The sequence below is a fragment of the Rhinolophus sinicus genome, linkage group LG07 (genome assembly GCF_036562045.2).
Source record: "Rhinolophus sinicus isolate RSC01 linkage group LG07, ASM3656204v1, whole genome shotgun sequence".
In the NCBI taxonomy this organism is placed as follows: domain Eukaryota; kingdom Metazoa; phylum Chordata; class Mammalia; order Chiroptera; family Rhinolophidae; genus Rhinolophus; species Rhinolophus sinicus.
The window spans coordinates 7,122,581-7,142,500 of record NC_133757.1 but is presented as its reverse complement, the minus strand read 5'-3'; the positions used below and the strand labels follow the sequence as shown (position 1 = coordinate 7,142,500).

At 46.3% G+C, this 19,920-nt stretch overlaps 1 long non-coding RNA gene across 2 annotated transcripts in view; it reads right to left on the bottom strand.

Moving 5' to 3' along the window:
- The window catches only part of LOC141572882 (uncharacterized), a 35,403-nt gene that overhangs the window by 3,304 nt on the left and 12,179 nt on the right, over positions 1-19,920 (bottom strand). The window contains exon 3 of one of the 2 annotated variants that reach the window (XR_012498367.1): positions 13,302-13,798. This is a non-coding gene — a long non-coding RNA (uncharacterized LOC141572882). Of the gene's footprint in view, positions 1-13,301; positions 13,806-19,920 lie in introns of both variants that reach the window. The other variant, XR_012498366.1, reaches the window with a different exon arrangement.

Genomic DNA, 19,920 nt, shown 5'->3' with positions numbered 1-19,920 from the left:
AGTCAGATTGCAGTGAAGCAGCCACAGCCAAGGAATGCCAAGGAGTGCCAGCAACCAGCAGGTGCCAGGTGAGGCATGGGACAGACTCTCCCTCAGAGCCCACAGAAGGAACCATCCCTGCCGACACCTTGATTTCGGACTTCTGGCCTCCAGACTGCGAGAGAATAAATATGTGTTGTAATTTGTTCTGGCAGTCCCCAGAGACTAACACAGTAGGTAAAGGGCTAAAGACCTCTCTGAAATGTTGGCATTTTTTTTCTTTTTTCTTTTTTTTAGGTGATAGTAGAGAAAATGGCAGTTTCACACCGAAGTATGAATTGCTAATGTTGACTCTTCATGTTCCACTGGGAAAGCCATTTTGGAATAACTGTAACCAAAATGCAAACAAGTAAGCCTGCCTGTACTATGTACACTTTTGACAGAGGAAACCTGTTGGGTGGGCCCCCACTAGTGCCAAGCAATGTCGTAGGTACTTTCACATTCCACTTAATTCTCACAGCTGCCCTGCGAGGTAGGAATTATTATGCCCATTTCACTGTTCAGAAAACTGAGGTTCAGAGAACATGAGCAGCTGACTAAAGGGAACAGAGCTGACTAGGGGCAGACCCAGGTCAAAATCCAGACCTCCTTCAAAGCCCAAACCATTTCCAACAAGTCATTTTGTCCTTAAGGAAAATCATTTATTTTAAATTAGGGAGAAAGTAATATATTCTGAATGCAACTGTTGGTATATTCTGAGTGCAACAGCCGACCTCTTTGTAGGACCAAGCCCTCTGCCTTGGAGACCCTCACGTCCTTGTGTGGTAGCATTTCCAAGGGGCTCACCAAGGCTGCCTGGGTCAATGCTAAGGGCATTGCCATTTTGTAGGAAATCTGACCCACTGTCAAATGTCACAGGGTCCTGCAGAGGGGGATGGTAGCCCTTTTCAGGGTGGGGTGCCTGACAATGCAGCCCCTGGAAGAAGGTCTTGTGGGGATGGAGGTGCATGGAAACAATACTCTTCCTCTTTTTCCAGTGTGCCATACTCTTCCACATGGCTCTCTAATTTGATCTGTATAACTTCCCTGGGTGATGCAATTAGTCCCACCAAACAAGTCGATAAGGAAACAGAGAGGTTGAGGGCCTTGCCCAAGTTTGCACAGCTAAGAACCTTAGCACAAGACTCCTTCTCCTGTGATACTTCACACCACTTCAGGAAGGAAAGTGGAATGATTTCTGTTTGCCAACCACCTTCCCTACCTCAACCAAAGTCTGAGTGAGAATAAATCCGTGAACAAGACAAAACTGCTGTGTGAGGACCATTGTTTTTGGCTGCTCACACTGTGTCCTCCTGGTACCCCCTCCCTTCTTCCCATAGCCAGACATATGTGGCTGACCAATCAGAGGGCCCCATATGCTTGACCACTATGATTGAGTCAAGAATGGCCACTTGACCCAAGTTGGGCCAATCACAGGTCTCTAAGGTTCAGTTGAAGCTGGGGATTGGTGGGGATTGTCTCTTATGAACCTAGACAGAAAAGCAGATCCCAGAGCAAGAAATAAATGCATTGCGAGCAAGAGGAGTAGTGAAGATCTTTATCCTGGATCCATCTTGCTTGAGGCCAATCCCATCTACAGATTCCCTTTTCTCTAGAGCTGGTTTGAGTTGAGTTTTTGAAAGAATTGCAGTGATTGCAGGCATTCACAGAATTGGGCCACATACGCCAGGATATTAGTTGAAATAGACTAACAGACCCCAAAATGAGTAATGGCTCCAACAAAGAAATTCATTTCACGTTTATGTAAATAGTTCAAGGCAGTTCAGTTTGGCAGTGGGGTAGCGGTCATGGCTTTGTTTCCCCACTGTCACTGGGGGCAGAGGGCAGAGGTCTTCCCAACTTTAATATGTGGCATCTGAAGTCACCCTGGGCATGAACATCCACCAAAGGAAAGAGAATACTGAGGATTGAGGGTGGAAGATCTTTACAGGCCAGGATATCAAGGGGGGGGGGGGACATGACCCCAGCTAATTGCAAAGGAGGCTGGGAAATGTAGTCCAACAAGTGCCCAGGAAAAGTAGAATCAGGTTTTGACAACTAGCTCTCAGCTCCTGCTATATGTGGTAAATAACCTTGTCCCCCAGCCCCTGCCTTCACCCTGCCCGGACACTCCACTCCTAATTAGCACCTGTCCTTTGGAGCCAAGCTCAGGGTCCGCAGAGGAGAGAGAGTCCTGTGAGGGGCCCCTTGAGCACGTCACAAAGGGGCACTGTGGTGGGCCCCAAGCAGGGCCAACCCCTTCGGAGCACCATCTGGTGCAGTTCTGAGAAGGAAGGCCCAGCACACAGGTACCTCCCTGCAAAGACCTGACAGCTGAGGCATGTTCTGCAGACCCGCCTCTACACAGTCTCCTGAGAGTAGTTCTGTTGGAGCCTCAGGGGAGAAGTGGCCTCTCCACTCCCTCTCCTGCAGGCCATCTCAGTGGGCCTGCCCCAGCGCTCTCCCACTGTGAAGCCTTGACTGTCTGAGACAACAGCACGTTGTTGGGAGTCCCCAAATCACCAGCAGACCGTCACCAGCAGACATATAAAGTGCCAAGGCTGAGTCTCCGAGCACTTGGATGTCGAGTCATGTACATGGCTTCCTGGAGCCCTTGAAGAGTGCCCAGTCACAGCCTGTCTCCCTCAGGTTGCTTTGGGGGCCTCTGATTTGCAGACCGTCAACCTTAAATGCAGAACCTGCTGTCCCTTCTCTGACTTGGGGCCTTCTCCTCCCACCAGGTCCTTCCTAGTCAGCAGGGGACACCGCCCCCCAAGATGGCTGTTCTTTGACTGCTCACCCTAGCCTGAACCCGACACCCACCGCCAATGCCACAAGAAGCAGATGGCTAAAATCCAGCACTGAACCTAGTGGAACCCTCATCAACAGGAACCCTGGTTGGGGAGCTCTCACGGCTTATCTCCCTGCCTGGCTGCACTCTCCTTTTTCAGCATCCTCCAGCTTGGTTAAATATCTATAACATTAATTATTACAATTTATGAAATCTGGATAAATAAAATCTTACTGCACTCCCCTCACTGTCACCCCACTCTCCCACAAAAATGGAGTATCTTATTTTGCTAACTGCTTAAACATAAAATTCCAACAGAAAAAAATTGTCCCCATGGCTCATATTTTTCATCATTTGGTCATTAAATAGTGATGGATATAAACCTATAAAGAACCTAAACTGAACCTTTTAACAATCCATGAGCAATACTATCATTTCTTTAATAGAACCTGCTGACCGTGCCTCGCTCAGACACCATTTGTCATTTTCAGCACACAATAATCAATAAGTTGGCTTGAAAATAAATAATGTAACAGTCACAATATATTATCTTTCAGACTGGCCTTATACTAACCATAAAATGGGACCAAAACAAGAGGGAAACTTCTACGTAAATGTTAAAAAGTTAGGAACATCACAGTTGGGCTTAATGCATGAATTAGACCCATGCCAGTGTCTCGTCCCTCATTTGCTCTGAGTTCTAGTGAGCTGGGCCTTCGCTGCTGCATACTGCTGAGGCCAGACTGCAGCATTCTAATCAGCTCTGTATGTGGGGGCCAGATATGACAGAGTTCGGTCACATGCTTTAGTATGCAGATGCAGACATCTGAGGGGCCTGCCAAGTACCCAGGTCATTGCTTCAAACAGAAAAGGCCCGATTGGTCACCCAGTGCCATGGCTGGGAGGCAGTCTGCTGAGATCCAGGAGGGTGCCACAGCCCTGATTCACCTTTAGGGATTTGTGTTCTGTGGGAGAGAAATGCCACAAAGAATCCAGGCCACCACGTGGCATTAATAGAGAGTGGTTTCTGGAAGAAGTGAAGTAGTGGCCCCCCATCACAGTAATCTTCCTGGGTTAGGGGACCCACTGGCAGGCCCTCAGCAGGTCAGCTTGAGTTTGCTGGCCATCTAATGCCGCTTCTCAACAGCAGTGGAGAACCTACTGGACAGGGTCCTCATTCATTCATTCATTCATTCATTCATTCGTCAACAAGAAGTTAGTGAAAGCCTACTTAAGTGCCAGGCACTGTTGTAGGTGCCAGGGAGCACCTAGAACAGCAGTGGAGCAAACAGACAAAAATCCATACCTCTTGGAGTTCCCATGCTAGTTGGGGCAACACAACAGACATGACACGTGAATCTCTAATATGTCGGGAGAATGGTCAGTGCTCGAGAGGACCGTGAAGCAGGGCTAGGGGATAAGTTCAAGTTGTGTTCTCTTCAGATCAAGTCCCTGCTGACTCCCTGGTGCCCTTCCTTCAGCATGCCCTGTGTAGCCTCAGACTTGCCTGTGGTTACCCAGCTTCTCTGGGAACCAGCCTCCATGGGGTCCCAATGATACCCTACATGGGTCAGCTCCAGACTGCCAGGCCCCACACACCCCTCACACCCCTGTAAGGCAGGCAGCACTGTCCCTTTCACATCTGAGACCCTGAAGTTCAGAGGCATGTGCCTTGTAAGTTGGGTGACCCACCGTCCCTATTCACCTGGGTTTTTCAGTGCTGAAACCGGGGTGGTCCTGGGCAAACCAGGAAGGTTGGTCATGCTCTGGCACGTGGCAGAGCTGCATCTCAAACTCATTTGTGTCTAAGGCTTTCTACCCGCTCTCTGAGGGGACATCTTCTTACTAAAGCTGGCACACCAATGGGACACTCCCGCAGCAATTTGAGACAGCAATTGTCACTCAAAGTTCTAAAATGACTAGGCTGGCAGAGAGACGGACTTAGATAATTTTGGTTTATTCGCACAGAATTTGAAATCAGACAGAATGAGGATCCAATCCCGGCCCAGTCACTCAATAACTGGGTGACCTTAGTCAAACTACTTAACCTCTCTGAGCCTCAGGTTCTTCATCTGAAAATGGAGATAAATGTGCATATTTCAGCACAGTGTTTATGGGGATCCGCTACCATGCATGTGACATAGCCCATGGTAGGTATCCCGTAAGTGTGGGTGGTATTAATATAGACAGTATTTTATCCCAGGAGCTAAAGGAAGAACTCCTTCTACTCCCAGGGGAGGTGTGGAGATAGGAACCAGCACTGCCACATTTATTATGAATCAGCTGGCTATGGGGAGCCAAAAATACTCTCCACGGGTAGCGTCTCTGTGACTGATATTAAAAATGACTGATTTAAGAGAAAGTGCTTCACCCCTGTTGCAAACTAAGAAGGTAGGCTGGAGTATTCTCAGCCTTAAATGCTGCCAGTATTTCATCTTTGGGTAGTCATAAAGTTAAAGGTTAATAGGCTGTACAAATGACAGAGTTTAAAGGGAAAAATGGGGAGGGGATGAGGTGCTCCCGGGCAGCTGTGCGCATGTGGGAGCTAGGTGGCAGCTCACCTGCGGAGAGAAAATATGGAGGTGGGGCTGGCAGAGCAGATCTCAGCCCCTTCTCCTCTCTGCTCCCACAGGGAAATTCCTTATTCCAAGGGCTCTTTTTCCACCAGGGCATTTCTTTCCTGGCAAAACCTGAGGACACGCAGCCTTGGGGAGACTGAGGCTGGTTAGGGTTGTAAGAATCAACACTTAATTCAAAGTCCTGAGAAAGAGACTCTCGGTGGCCCTGGGAGAAGGCGGAAAGGGTTCAAATGGAAGTGCATTCAGCCCCATTTGCATGCAGTTGACTCTGGTCAGAGCTGTGGTTCTCAAATTTGGGAGCATGTGAGAATCCCTGGGGAGCTTGTGGTTCAAATGCAGATTCCTAGGCTCCGGCCCAGATGTTGAAAAGAGGTCTGGGAATCTGTATTCTAACCCATTTCCAAGGTGACTCTAAGCCAGGTGATCCATGGGCACACTCTGAGAAACCCTGAATCCGTGAATGCATCAGACTCAAGTTCTAGATTCAGCTTCCTTGGCCTTCAATGATGGTGGGGCTTTGGAGACTATCACGCCACAAGTTGCACCCAAATCAACCAGGCACTTGTTGAAACTCAGCCCGTAGTGGCTTAGCTGACAAATACAGTCTTGAAGATGCTAATGAATAGCCAGGGCTGGAGACTACTCCCCCCATCCCATCACGGTACCAAGGGGGGAGGGAGGTGCAGGCCAGAAATGACCTGCCCAAGGTTAACCACAAAACAGCAGCGCTGGCACTTGCACCACAGGCCTTCCTTTCATAGGCAGTGGCCCGGCTTGTGTCACTAATCACTGCGACGGAGCCTTGGTTTCACCGATTCCTTCTTTCTACACATATGGGGCCAGCTGTGTCCTGGGCTCCTTCTGGGGACTGACAAGCAAAAGCTATGACTGAAAATGTCCTAGCTTCATGTGCACACATAAGGCTCCCTAAAACTCAGTTTACCCCCAATCTGGGGTTTTAGATAGAGCAGGAACCGAGCTGCCTGCCAACACAACCTGATTTAGGAAGGGAAAAAATGTTAAATGCAATTTAAGCAGGATCCAGCTGTGCATGTCCCCTCTAGGAGAAGACTTGTTCACTGAGTTTCTTCAAATGACCAAAAGTAGTTTCTCTCTGTAAGGAATTTAACATATAACAAAACACAATTTAGGACAGAGAAACTGAGGCCCAGAAAGGTCATTGGACTTGTCCACGGTCACCGTGTAGGCAGGATAATGGCCTCCAAAGATGTCCACGTCCTAATCCCCGAAACCTGTGACTATGTCACTTTCATGGCAAGAAGGACTTTACAAATGTGATGACTGAGATTTTGAGATGGAGAGAGGATCCTGGATGGTCCTTATGATGACGAGGGTCCTTATTAGGAGAAAAAGGGAGGCAGGAGAGTCAGAATGATGCCTTGTAAGTAGGACCCATCCCTTTATTTCTGTCTTTGAAGGTGGCAGAAGGGACCATGAGGCAAGGAGGGTGGGTGGCCTCTAGTAGCTAGAACAGGCCAAGAAACAGACTCTTCCCTAGAGCTTCTGGAAGGGCTTCAGCCCCACAGACACCTTGATTTTTTTCCAGTGAGACCCATTTTGGACTTCTGACCTGCAGAACTGTAAGATAATAATGTTGTATTGTTTTAAGCCACCCAATTTGTGGTATAGCAACAGAAAACTAACGTAATCACACAGGAAGGAAACAGCAGAATTTGACCGAAAGTTGCAGAGGCCACTTTGGAGGGATAGACACAGGTGAGGGGAAATATTTTGTGATTTCCCAGCGTCTTTTCCCTCTGGAAGCTGATGATAACAGCCACAGGATGATAAATTATTCAAAGTCCTGCTAAAGGCCTGAGCAGGGGTCACTATTGTTTTCTCCTGTCCTTCTCCCCGGCCTCAGCTCCACGCCCACAACCTCAGCCTCCACCCAGCCTGCCTATGAGATGTGACTTGGCAGCCTTGGCCTTGCCCAAACCCTAAACATAGACATTGCTTCCTCTTTGCTTCTTCACGGCAGGCCTCCAGAGTGCAAGAATCCAGAGGCATGGGCCATGTGCCTGGGCCCTGTCTCTGCCCAGGCCACGGCAGCGATGCCCTGGGGTTCCTGTGGGGTCTGGGGCCCTGGCTGAGCTGCTGGCCAGGCCTCATCCTCTGCCTGGAGGCTCCAGGACAGTCCTGAGAAGGAGATTCTTGCGATCAATCTTGCCGTGGTCTCCATGAATTTTAAATAATAGCGACTCTGCTCTTTCTCGCTCACTCCCTGGGTGCGTCAGACTGCAGCTTTTACAAGATCATATTTCTTCACATTTTCATACAATTATTTTAAATGGACAAGATAATGTTGAAATTCTTATTTAAAATGTATGCAGGTAGAGAATGAACCTTCCTGCTTTTTATATTTAACACCAGATGAAGCAATAGAAGGGAATTTTAACAACAGAATTGAACTAGAAGTGTCTTACGCCTCCATGATGGACTATGGTTTTAAGCAGCTGGTTTTCTTTGATGAATAAATAATTACTCCCAAAATAGACAGCTTGGCCATTATTAATCTCGTTTTAGACTGTGCACATTTTATTGATTCTTAAGTACAAGAATTTTGCCATTTTCACCAACGGGTGACTTTCTTAATTAAAATGTAAGTTAAAGGAAAAAAAAGTTTCAGCAGGCTTGTCAGAGGCAGGGGGGCAGAGGGCCTGATTTCTTGTAGAATAAATCCTTTCCAGACTAATGACCCCCAGAGATATTTTATGCAGCCGGCCTATCTCCAGAGCAGCCAGTGAGCTTAGCAGAGGCCCAGCCAAACGGGGGCGGTAAGACAGCATGACCCGGGAGCCTGGGCGCCAGCACCCCAATGTTTGGTTTTTGTCTCCGTGACCCCAGGAAACAGAGATGTCTGCCCTCCCCCCATCTCTATTGTCCCAACTCATATGGGTATCTCTTGTGCAAATGTTGAGGCAATTATCTCTTATTTTGTTAAATGCTTACCAGGATTTTATAAATAGAGAAAATTATAAAGAAGAAAATTCAATAATCTTATCGCACAGATAACACATATAGACCTTTCTAAAATAAACGGAGTAGGTATACTCAGAGAGTTCAAGTAGAAGCAAGAAGTAGCTGATATTTAGAGAGCATGTATGTGGTTCTCAATATACAAAAACTGTGTAAGGCAGACACGGTCATTTTCCCTGCTCACAGACAGGAAACGGAAGCTCAGGGACTGTGATGGACATGCCCGAGTTTCCCCAGGGAAGAAGGGGCAGAACCGGATTTCAGACCCAGCAACCAGTCTCTAGTGCCCTTAGTGCAACCATTATGCTCCACCGCCTCTTAAATGAAAGCGCATTTTAAAAATGTGAAAACCACCCACTCCCTAAGCCCCTCCCACAAGGGGAAACACTGTCAATAGTTTCTGGTAATTTCTTCCATAAAAAAATTAAATGTTTGGGCTGGCCCAGTGGCTCAGGCAGTTGGAGCCCTGGGTTCCTAACACTGAGGTTGCCGGTTGGATTCCCACATAGGCCAGTGAGCTGCGCCCTCTACAGCTAAGATTGTGAACAATGGCTCTCCCTGGAGCTGGGCTGCAGAGAGCAGCCAGAGGTTGGCATGTGCAGCGGTGGGCTACCCTGTGCTGCCATGAGCGGCCGGTGGCCAACGTGAGTGGCCCGCTGCTGGCGAGAGCTGCCATGAACTGCTGTGAGCGACTGACCAACCAGGACCCACTGCCTCAGCGGGGTGGGGGGTGGGGGGCTGAGAAACAGCAGTTTGAACGGGCATGGGGAGGCAGGGGGAGGCGGAAGAAGGGGAAAGAAAAAAAAAGATTAAAAAAAACATTAAATGTTTGCAGTTGCTCCGTATTCTACTTACAAATGTCAGACATGTAAAGCCGCAGGCACATTTTCTTAAGCGGTGTTTGCTTAGATCACCAGCGCCCCCACCCCCAGCTGCCCTGGGGCAATCCCTCTCTTATCTGTTTCATCTGCTGTGGTTCTGTGTCGGCCTTTGTAAAACGGAGAGTTACTGCTGAAAACAGCAGTGATAACATGTGAGGGTTCTTCCAGCTCCAAAGCTCATTCTCTCAGAATGAACATCACCCCAACACAGAGAAGGCCCCTAGCCTGCCCTGAGAGGAGATGGGGGGTGGGGACTTGGGGTCACTGCGGAGGCTCCGGACCAAGGCTGGGTTGGACTGGGCCTGCGAATTGGTGGGAGAGAGCGGCCGCCCTTCTAGGCAGAATCACCCTGGAAGTTCCTTAGATCAGCCTCAAGTGTAGCATATGTGCCACATTTACCTGCCACTTGGGAGACTGACGTGTCATATTCCAGCCAGCCAGTCTCAGTACCGGGGTTTTGCTCTGGCTTCAGGGCACAGTGTCATCACAAAATGGTTGGCATTGAGGAGCCAGTGCTATGAGAACAAAACTTGAAATCTTGGAGTCACACTCCAAGAAGGGCATAGGAATGAGACTTCAGAGGGAAGAGTAAGGTCAGGTCTTGGATCCCACACTCTCCCAGGGCACTCACTCAGGCAGAACCAATCTCTCTTTCTCTGTCTCTGATTATTGGGGAACAACCAGGCTTAGGGTGAATGTGAGCATGATGCTACTTTTCTGTGCTGGCCGATGACCACAGGTCAGTGGGGAGGGCAGCCAGGCCACCTCGGGGTCTTCTACTCAGAACAATCCAACTTTTAAAAATTCCATCAAGTCACCAAATTTACCCTTAGTGACAATTCTTTGGTCATCCTTATTAATGCCAAATTTATTTCACCTAATTTATTTGCTATATTGAAGGCCAGTGAGAAAATGGGGCACAGGTTCAGAATTTGACTCGACATATCTACCACCTACAAAAGTGGGGGGCGGTTTCCTTAGTTCTGTAGCCATTTCTACTTAAGGTGCTGTCTCCGATGTCTGAGATTTACAACTAATTCTGATAAAATTTCAGTGGAATTGGGATGGTGATGGCTATTTTCCTTTGATAGAGAATCAAACACGTGACTTGAGTGAATACTCGCCTTTTATTACCTATCCCTGTCTGTAAAATATCTGGTTTATGTGCCAAGAAAAGTATAAACATATGGCACAGTATTGGTTTTTCAGTAACTTGGTTGAAGCCAAAGGGGAAAACAAATCCCATCCTGACACTATTTATGAAACAATTAATGTTGTCAACAGCCTTCCCATCTGCTGAGTTACACGCGGCCGTCTAGACTATGACGAGTCCAAAAAGTGTCAACAATTCTAATATGAACTGTTGAAGCAAATCCATTTGAAAGGACTGATTTCTACAACTTATAAAATGTGATGATAGATTGTTCTCTGACTGTAGAGCACAAAAGATACCTTATTCCCCAGTAAAATTCCCTCATCATAAAGCTAATGTCAAGATAACAAGCAACGCTCACGTGCCTGGCATTTCCACAAATGGTATCTTACTTAACCTAACAACAACCGGGTGCCGTGGATATTATTATTGTTGTTGGTCATGTGAGAGCTAAAGAAGTTAATTTTTATTGAGGTTAAATAACTTACTCAAAGATACAGTTGGAAGCTGAACAAGGATTATGTCTTAGCTTGGGCTGCTACAATGAAATACCACAGACTGGGCGACTTAAACAACAGAAATTTATTTCTCACCCTTCTGGAGGTTGAGGTGAGATCAGGGTTCCCACATGGCTCTGAGAGCGTGCTTCCGGCTTATAGACGGCTGACTTCTATCTGTGTCCTCACGTGGCAGACAGAGAGTGCTCTGATCTTTTAATCGCCATAGAAGGGCACTAATCGCATCAGTGGGGCTCCACCCTCACAACCGCACCCACATCTCATTCCCTCCCAAAGGCCCCATCTTCAAATACCACCACTTTGTGGGGTAGGACTTTAACATATGGAGTTGGGGGTACAGAGCATTCAGCCCATAGCAGGTTTCAAACCTGATCTTTGGGATCTAAGGGACTGTGTGTCCTACAGCAGATCGCCCTCATCTAAATAACTCAGGAATTTCAAAATCAACTTCTTTAAAGCTTAGATTTTCAAAATCAGTTTTTAAAAAGGCAAAACATCATGAAATACTTTAGAAAACTGTTGGGCAGTTTTATATAAACTTAAATATCACCCTGTGTGTCAGCAATTCCACTCCTAAGCATTTATTCCAGAAAAAAATGAACACATATGTCCACACAAAGACTTGCACAAAAATGTCCATGGCAGCCCTAAACTGGGAACAACCCAAATCTGGTTCAACAGGTGACTAGTTAAACAAATAGTGGTAGGTCCATACAATGCTCTACTAATCAGCAAGAAAAGGAATGAGCTCCTAATACCAGCAATGATTTAGATCAAGCCCCACAACGTGCTGAGCCAGAGAAGCCAGACACAAAAGAGTAAATATCCTATGAGTCCAATCATATAAAATTCTAGAACAGGTAAAACTAATATATAGTGACAGAAAGCGGGTGAGTGGTTGCCTGAGGCTGGGGGCAGGAAGGTGATTGCAGAGAAGCATCTGGGAACTTTCTGGGGAAATGGAAATGCGCTCTCTCTCTCTCTTTTTTTTTAAAATTAATTAATTTACTTTTTGTTTATTTATTTATTTTTTTAAGGAGGGCACAACTCACAGTGGCCCATACAGGGATCAAACTGGCAACCTTGGTGTTATCAGCACCATGCTCTAACCACTGAGCTAACCAACCGGCACCCCAAAATGCTCTCTCTCTTGATTGAGGGTATATGCATTTGACAAAACTTCTCGAACCATACACTTTAAATTGATACATTTTTATGGCATGCAAATTATACCACAATCATGTTGATTTTTTTTTTTTAAAGGCAGGATGGCATGGCATGTGGAAGAGAGGCTGGTTCTCAGAGAGGAGAGGCCCTAACCTCATCGCCCACCCGCAATTTCACCGACTCACCACAGGGCTCCAAACACATTGCTCAATCCCTCAGAGCCCCAGCTTCCCCAACCATTAACTAGAGAAGAAGATGCAAGGCTGTGCTGGGTAGGATGAATTTGGGCTACACAGAACAGAAGCCTATGCAGAGTTCTCAGAGATGTTTACAATAGTTCAGCTTAGACTGGGTTGGCTAACATCTAATAGCATGGCCACTCCTCACTGAAAGAAAGTCCTTTATTCCATGTAGTGAAGTGCCCACCTACAAACTGGGGCCTGTTACCAGGAAGAGGGGAGAAGATGTTGGGGGAGGTCTCCAGCAGCCTCTGCCCCAAATACCTCTTCTTCCAGAATAAACTGAGGATCCAAAGACATCCACACAGCCATTCTGAGGATCCAAAGACATCCACACAGCCATTCTGTGGAGCTCAGTGCGCATGGTTTCTGATATTGGTTATTAATTAGATACGTATTATTGATTATTCCTCGGTCTACATGGAGTGTTTTCTATGCAAAAGCTGTCACACTAGAATCCTATTAAGCAGCACTGTCCCCTAATGCCTTTGAACAAAACTTGTATCAGTCTCCCAGGAGTCTGAGTTCCTGCCAGTATCATCCAATCAGCCAAGTCTAGGTCTCATGTGCAATAATTATTAAAATAATAATAATATCCTAATAATCATCATGGCAGACAGTAATGAGCCCATATTTTGTTCCAGGCTCTGTGCCAAGTGCGTCATATTCATTTTCTCCTTTATTTTTCTCTACGCTACTGTGAGGTTGTACAAAACACATGTGCTGTGTTTGGCCACTCAACGTGGGAATGCCAGCCCCATACATGAGTCACCCACCATTGCGAGATCTCATAGGAGGGAGGCCGAGTATTGCTTTTGCTATAGAAGCTACGGAGGTAGGGCAAACCTCTCATCCTCCCATTCTAGCAAACACCCCGGCAGCTAGAAAGTGGCATGTGACCTGGGCTCGAGCAACCAGATGCTCCTGCCAGGACTTTGGGAAGGAGGACACTTACCGGTAGAGGTGGCGGCCATGCTGGTGAGGCCCTGTGCTGGGGGCTTCTGCAGCAGCCATGCCCCGACTAGAAAGTTCTTCTGGCAGGACTTGGTGCTTGCTTCTGGCTAGACTCCTTTGGTCCCTGCTTTTTTCTGAGCCAGGTCTCCAACTTCCAATCCCTTCTTTATTTGCCCCATGTCCTTCCAAAGAATTCTCTCCCCCTAATCCCACTGCCACTTCTGTTGGGACCCACCGTGAGCCTGTGCCAGGCGGTGCTGGATGTCCCCTCTGAAAGCAGATACAAGACTGGCCTCCTTCCCTGGGCCCCAGCTCGAGCCCAGAGTCTCTCAAATTCTGTGTGAAAACAGTTCCCTCCCTTTTTGGCCACAACCTCTCTCCTCTCCATGCTTCATAGCAACCCACCAGCTCAGGAACAATGGGACAGACACCAGGCCGTTCTTCTTCCTTATTGTTCTTTCAAGTTAAATAAAAATGAAATAAAACAACGTTCTTGTTCTTGCTTCTGCCAAAAACAAAACAAAACAAAACAAAAAAGAACTCCATTCACTTCAACTTACTGGAAAAAAAAAAAAAAAAAAGACCATCAGGTCACCGGTTTTAAAGTGAAGCAAATCCTAAAACTCACTGTACATTTATTTAGCTAGGAACAACTGTGCCACCAAAACAATAAATATTCCACACACATGTCAACCCACTTGTGGTTAGTCCAACACTCAGATAAACTCTGCAGTGGGTAGACTTGCTATCTAACTGAGCTGGCTGGTCTTGTCAGGCCACCACCAGTTTAATTTATTCTTAACCATCGGCTTCAACCTTAAGTGAATTTCCAATCTACTATTATTCTTTCAAACGAACTACAGTCATTTTGTCCTTAGATTTCAAAGCAAATCGATGCTCAATAGAAACCCACGCTAACTCTTTTGTGTGTTCATTTTGTGATTTATTACAAATAGCCTTAATACTTTATCCTCAAAATACTTTCCTTTAAATGCTTTATTTCAAAATGTACTTTGCCGTTTTAAAAAATATAAATTTTTTTCTGCTTATAAAAATAATTTGTGCTTAATATAGAGAATTTGAAAATTACACAAAAGTACAAAGAATAAACTAAAAGTACCCATACTCCCATCATTGAAAAATGGACTATGAAAAAGTTTTTTTATATTTTTCAAGGGTTTTTTTCCCTATACACATATACACAGTGTTATTAAAATTTTGTGTCTGTACTATACTTTGTAACATAATATTTTTTGGTTAAAATTATATCGTGAGTACTTTTCCTTGTCACTAAAGAGACTTACTTCAAAAACACCATTTTTGACTGTTTATGTAACATTCCATTCTGTTTGCTTATACCTCAATTTATTTAACCATTTGCTTATGTAAATAGGTCATACTGTATTACCCATAACAGTGGAATGTGTATCTCTGTGTTTGTGGGTATATGTATGTGTTTAAACTCACAACTATTTCTTTAGGATATATTTTTAAAGGAATCTGTCTGTTTAAACATTTTTAAGGCTCTTGATCCATATTGGCAAATTACTTTCTACAAAACTTATACTGGTTTACCTTCCCCAGAGTGATGTAAGAATCTCTCTCTTCATCCTTACCAGCAGTGAGGCTTATCTTTTCACCTTAGTATTGCTCATTTATTAATTAAAAGGAATTTCATCCATGTTTTAATTTGCATTTAATTGATTGATAGAGATTATCGGTTCATTATGTTCATGATTTGCTAAAATAACATTACATTCTTTGTTTAGGTTTCTGTATTGGTTAAATATTTTTGGAATGATGTATAAATGCTTTTGAAACATGAAGAATATGAACTTTTTATCATATTTATGGCAAAAAAATTTCTGATTATTTTTCTATATGCATAGGCATCTTTTAGTTGCATATTGAGGCCATATATCTTTTGAAAAGAAACAAACTTCCAATTTGTTAGTAAAAGTCAATGCAAAATTTCTGGACTAGATATACAGACATTCAATTTACAGAATCCGTTTCTTTCATGAAGTTGTACAGGCTCAATTGACCCTATGGTTTCTTCTTCATAAACTAAGTCCAGAACTAAAGGCAGTCTTTCTGAAAGGCACAAAAATCAGCTGTATGTTCACGCCAGCCTCCTTTTTTCAGAATTTCCCATGTGCTTCCGTGTGGTTCCCATTTTCTCCCTTTTGAATCTGATGACCTTTGATCTCTCCTAAACTCCTTCCCCCTCGCCTTCCTTCTTGCATTCACGAAAACTTCCTTCAAGCTGTACCTCTATTTTCCCTGTTTTGCGTGAACATTTGTCTTTTATTTTCCTCCCTGCCTATTGAATATCTGCTGACAAGAAAGAAAGAAAGAACCCTAGAAGTCAGGCTAACCTGGGTTCAAATGCTGGATTTGCTGGGTATTTGCTGTGCGACCTTTGGTGAGGTCTTAGAGACTTGAGTTAAAGAAGGGTTACTTCAAGGTTTAGGATCAAGGTCAAGCTCAGTACAGAGCCTGGCACAGAGGAATTCAGTAAGCAGCTCCTGTTATGATTTTGTCTTCCCACATTCCTTATCCATCTCACTTTCAAGATTAGGGAAAAAACATATCTTCTCCTGTTCTCCTACTGTGTTTTCCCGAAAATAAGACCTACCCCAACAATAAGCCCCATTAAGATCGTCAGCCAGACAGATGCATGTAGTACGTTATGACGATGTTCCAGAAGAAGATGACATGACTGTATTTGAATAAATATAGATTGTTGTACATGGAAAAAAATAAAACATCCCCTGAAAATATGTCCTAATGCGTCTTTTGGAGCAAAAATCAATATAAGACCCAGTCTTATTTTCGGGGAAACATGGTATCTCCTATTCCCCTGTCTGTACCTGTTAGTCATCAGCTGAGTCACGCAACAGAGCATTTACTGGCACAATTCCTACGTTGTGCTATTAAAAGTGAAGTTTTCTTGTATTACTTAATAGTGACACATTTTTTGCTATTTTTAAATAATGGAAAATGTGTGAACTGTGCCTCTCCTTATTGCCAGGTGCTCCATTACTGTAAATTGTAAAATAACATTTTAGTGAGTGATATTCCTTCTTCAGATCATACATCAACTATATGTCATCTTCATTGTTTAATTGACGCTTTATTCCCCCATTACGACACAAGCAGGAATAAATTTCACTTCCTCCCCATACATGAAATTTCATTTCCATCACATATGTCAGTGGGAGCAATAAAACATCAATTAAGCAACAGATTCCTGACAAATACATGGCATTTGATGCATAATTGCCCCCCTCCAAACTCATTTTCCCCAAGGCCCAGGCTTCCTGGACTATTTCTGTTCCAGGTTTCACCCACTAAACTCCAGCATGAGTTTCCTACCTCTTTCCCCCAGGATGGGTGTCTTGGATACATCCCACCCAGGAGGAGCTGGGCGGGCAGGGAGTTTGGGATCACAAATTAGTTATTCAAATCAGGAAACTGAGTCTGAGGAGGCAAAAACCTTGCATGACTCCTCCAGGGGCCCCCGTCCTGCCCCCCACCTCTGAGGATCAGAGCTGGGGTTGGAACTCAAGTCAGCTCACTCATTTTCCATTACACTGATTCACGACTGCAGGGACAGCATAGTTCACTATGCAGAGGACAGGGAAGGAAGGAAGAGACTAGAGAAAGCCCAGTGCCTGGGGTTGTATGTCAGAGAAGGGGGTCTCTTTGCAAGATGTGGGGGTGGTGGACACCTGGTTGAGAAGGCTGTGCAGAGAAGCCCTTCTCTCGACTCCAAGATCCCTGAGGCTCGGTAACATTCTGCAGACAGGTTTGAGGGTCCCTAAGTGCTGGGCACCCTGCAGGCCCTGGAGACTGGATGACCGGGTCCCTTCCAGCACTCAGGCATCCTGGGGACAGCCATGGGGCTGTGTGCAGTGCTATAAGAGATGAATAAACCCTGTGTGGTGAGAGGGTGGAGGAGAGAGGCTCCCGTCAGCCTGCAGGACTCAGGGGAAGGCGGGAGCGACAGAGGAACACAAAGTGGGTGCTCAATAAAGAGTGGTAAGTCGTTTAAAATTTCTTAAAGCAATGATTGCTTCTCCCCCAGAGGACACCGCCTAACGCCTTGGCTGGAAGGCTGGCTGGCTTCACGCTGGCGGGCCAGCCCTGACGGTTCCAAGGATGGTAAATGTTTGGGGGGCCTCTGCCGCCTTTTAGAAACCCAACCATGGCTCCTTTTCCAGGAAAGGCTGTCAAAATTGGACTATGGTGTCTGGAGGGGGGTGGAATGGGCTGTGCCTGAAGTGTCATTTAAGGGGATGTTTAACTTCCACTCCCTCTTTCTAAAGAGTCATTTTCTGCAGAGACATGAAGAATAATGGGAGGAATCTGGCTCATTTTGGCAAATTGCTCCAATTTTCCCACAATTCTCAGCCCCCTGTTTCACCTGCCCCCCACCTGTCTATTTGGACCACTTAATGCTCTGGATTCGGACCTAATCGAGGCTCTTTGTTTGGCCCTGTCCCAAAGGTAGACTTGTTTTCAGGACAGAAGCTGGAAGAACACCCAATCTGGACATCTAAATCACAGCCAGGACTCATTACATAAATGATATATTTACACAATTGATCTCTTTTCCACTGGGTAATTAATTCAGCATTGGAACTCTTAACGATGTAATTGTCATATGTTTAAACTGAAATGGTTGCCACAAATTTCCAAAGACAAGGAGCAGATTGAGGAGAGGGCCTCCTTTCAGCATGGGGGTAGTCTTCTTGTTTCAATATTGCCACCAAAATGGGAGGGGGAGCCAGCTGATAGCCCCCAAAGGGCAAACATAGCAGGACCGTGTCTTGGTCATGTCTTGCTGGATTAGTTCGTTTAAGGGCTGGAGGGGCCTGGGGCGGATGGAACTTAAGCCCAGAAGGGATAGATTGGGGTCCTGCTTCCACCATGAACTAGGACAGCACTGGTGCTCCAGCTAGATCCCCAGATTCTTCACACACACGTCCCACCGCTCCCCACCCTGGCACTAATGTGGATGTTTCTGCTTCTAACTGCAAGCACCTGTGACTCTGGGATGACTGCCTCAGGGCTACTGGGGCCACTTTGTACAAATGACCATATTGCTGGAAGTGCCTAGGAGTTTGTGTCCCCCCAGGGTGGCCTTGGCCAGACTGTCCAAGGCAGCAGGAACATGACAGGGACGGCATCCTTACCTCTGACAAGGCCACTCTGAGGCATAACTGGCACCTCGGAGCTCCCCTGCAGGATCAGAGGGAGCCTACCCACTGCAGGATTCAGTCTGAAGTTACACGTGATTCAGCTTCCTGCCCGTCCCTGCCTGGCTTTTCCCATCCCACCCCAGTCCCCCTGGGAGGACTGCTTTCATCCAGCAGCCCTTACCTCAGGGTCTGCTCAGGGGGAACCCAACCTAGAACAACTGCCATCTAGCTGAACAACCTTGGCAGGCCTCTTGCTTTCTCTGTGCCTCAGAGCCATCCCCTGTAAAGTAGACAAAACAGTAACACCCATCCACCTATTACTAACAGCTGGCATTTATGGAATGTGTGCCAGGAACCTTCCTTGTGTGGGGACAGAGGCCCAGAAAGCAGTTTCCAGGCTCTCGGCCTCACATAGACAGGTGCTGGCTCAGGTAGTAAATGGCCATCAATTGTAATTGCATGGCTATCAGCTGTGGTTAGTTGGCCGTTAGCTGTAACCAGTGAGCTATTGGCCACTAATATAACTGCTGTGGCTATGCTAGCAGAAGAAAGAGAAGAATGGGGGCTAGCAAGAAGATGGCGGCTGGGCTGGCAAGTGTGGATGGCGGTTTGCGGACAGTGTGGATCCAGCCGCCAGAGAGAATATAGTGGTATGACTCCCCTACCTATGGCTCCGTGGGTGTTCCTTTTTGGCCTCACCATATTCTGCGTTCTTGTATGGGGAGCGGGACCAGAGACCCCGCAGGCCTCCCTGCACAACACTTGTAAGCACTTTCCACACATTGTCTCATTTGATCCTCTCAGCAGCTACAGGAGGAAGATATTCATATGATCCTCATTTTACAGATGGGGATATTGAGGCACAGAGCAGTTAGCACTTTGTCCACATTCACACAGCTGGTAAGAGGCAGGGACAGGATTCAAACCCAGGCAGTCTGGTGCAGGGTACCCCATTCGCCCCTCCCTCGTGCATAGTGCAGCCCATCCAGCAGAGGTACAGTACAGACTAAAGGAGATTATTGTGGAGGCTGGAGGCAGTGGGTGAAGTGCAGAGTGTCTGGGACCATCCCACAAACAGGGGTGCTCACCCTAGCAGTTTGTCTCACCTTAGTCCCCAGGGAAGAAAGGGGAGATCATCCAGGTCGTGGGCACTGGCATGTCCCCTCCACCTGTGTGCAGACCTCATCGGGAGATGCTGAGCCACACATTCCCCAGCCAAATCCTGCAGCTTCTCCAGCTCAAGAGGTTCCTGCATGGCTCGTGACCCCGCCCCCTCCGACCACTGCCTGGAGTAGCCATGCTGGCCTGTTCCCTTTGTGGATTTAAAACATCTGTGCAACATAAGGGACTAGAGGCTCCATCCTAATGTCACAACCAAAATTTGCTGAGACAGAAAACAAGCGTGAGGTGTCT